Here is a 2,500-nt window from a genome sequence, read left to right as displayed (position 1 = left end):
GAGCATAGGGCTAGGTTTGGTTCTTGTGTTTATTCTCTGAGCTGTTATAGGTGTTTTAACTGACAGTATTTATCTGTTATAGGTGTTATTACTTACAGTATTTATCTGTTATAGGTGTTTTAACTTACAGTATTTGTCTTTTATAGGTATTATAACTTACAGTATTTGTCTTTTATAGGTGTTTTAACTTACAGCTGTTATAGGTGTTTTAACTGACAGCTGTTATAGGTGTTTTAACTTACAGCTGTTATAGGTGTTTTAACTGACAGTATTTATCTGTTATAGGTGTTTTAACTTACAGTATTTATCTGTTATAGGTGTTTTAACTGACAGTATTTATCTGTTATAGGTGTTATAACTGCTATAGGTGTTGTTACTTACAGTATTTGTCTGTTATAGGTGTTTTAATTTACAGTATTTATCTGTTATAGGTGTTTTAACTTACAGTATTTATCTGTTATAGGTGTTATAATAACTGACAGTATTGATCGTTTATAGGTGTTATAACTGCTATAGGTGTTATTACTTACAGTATTTGTCTGTTATAGGTGTTATAACTTACAGTATTTGTCCCTTCATTGATCCCGTATCACAATGAAAACTGGAATCATTCCAGGGCACTGGTGGAACATTGGAATGGAGAGCATTCACACAAATATACAGTAACAACTCAAATATTTCTTTATTTTTTCCAAAAGTGCTGTAGCCTATACATTACAGCAAACACAACTGAATGTGTAAATGATTTGCACAGAACAAACAATAGAATATAGGCCAGTACAGTCAACAAAAAAAATAAAGAAAAATGTAAAATAAAAAAAATAAATAGCTATTCTTATCTAAATTCTAGCTCAAGACAAAATTGACAATGTTGTATCAGAAATAGACCTACACAGTGTTGTGAAACACTTGAAAATAACATTGGATTGGATTACAATACAGTACAGTAATGTGTCAGTGCTGATAGGACGCAATCAGTTGTGACTTTCTTGCACATAGTCATAGCCTAATTGCTTGACTCTGTCAGAGTTTCTGTCAAGAAGCACCCTATACACCTGCTTCATTCTCAAGGTGTTCCGCCTTAGAACATGGTCCACTGTGGCTAGGCTCACTGTATTGATGTTTAGGAATATGTCTTGGTCATCAATGGTTGCACTTTGTATTTGTTTACGTAATTTTACAAATACAGTACAATGGAAAATACTCTAAATACAAGAATACTATGCTCCTGATAAGGCATTTACAGTTTTTCTCGATTGATTACATTCAAAAACTGGAACTTATGGCACAATGACCACAACCTGTAACTCATGTGCCAACTCCCTAAACCAATTCTGCTAAACTATAAGCACAATTATGTGCTTTAGACACAAATTTCAATTGTTAACCGCACTTTCTTCAAAACACAACACACAATTATGTGCTTTAGACACACATTTCAATTGTTAACCACACTTTCTTCAAAACACTAAACACCATCCTCTCTACTTTGCACACTTCATCAATGCCAAAACCTCCTTGTGTTCAGACAGAACACACTGCTATTCAATTGGCAAAACTTCCATTTCAAAGGCTGTTGTGCAATTTGAAATCAAAGCTTTAGCAATATGATGGCCACAGGTTAGCTCCTGGTTTGGAGAACAATTGATGGCAACATTGAAGTGAGAGGTGATCAGAAAGGCAGAGGAGTGAGAGTAAGAGGAGGAGGAGGAGGAGGAGGAAGAGGATGAAGAGAAAGAGCAAGAAGGAGAGCCATTATCTCTGATGAGATTCGGGCCACTGTGGTCAACCATATGGTCAACCATGGTTTGACCATGCAGGAGGCTGGCCAGAGGGTTCAACCAAATATAAGCCGCTTCTCAGTTGCATCCATTCTCTGGACATTCAGAAGAGGGAATAGGTAAGAAGCACTACTATGACAGGAAAAGACTAGTTTGAATGCCTTATCAGGAGCATAGTATTCTTGTATTTTCCATTGTACTGTATCTGTAAAATTACGTAAACAAATACAAAGTGCAACCATTGATGACCAAGACATATTCCTAAACATCAATACAGTGAGCCTAGCCACAGTGGACTGTGTTCTAAGGCGGAACACCTTGAGAATAAAGCAGGTGTACAGGGTGCCTTTTGTCAGAAACTCCGACAGTCAAACAGTTATGCTATGACTATGTGCAAGTAAGTCATATACATTTTCACAACTGATTGTGTCCTATCAGCACTGACACATTACTGTACTGTATTGTAATCCAATCCAATGTTACAGTTTTTCTCGATTGCTTACACACATGAAGCATGCCTCGTTTTCTCAAAACTCTAAACACAAATCCCTAAACCACTCACACAAAATGCAACAACATTCACAACACTGAGTAGGTCTATTTCTGATAGCACATTGTCAATATTGTCTTGAGCTAGAACAGGATGCAGTAGTTTTTTGTCCTTTTTTATTTTACATTTTTCTTTCTTTTTTTTGTTGACTGTACTGGCCTATATCCTA

Source organism: Clupea harengus, chromosome 11, assembly GCF_900700415.2.
Source record: "Clupea harengus chromosome 11, Ch_v2.0.2, whole genome shotgun sequence".
Taxonomy (NCBI): Eukaryota; Metazoa; Chordata; class Actinopteri; order Clupeiformes; family Clupeidae; genus Clupea; species Clupea harengus.
Note: the sequence above shows the minus strand (reverse complement) of the source record.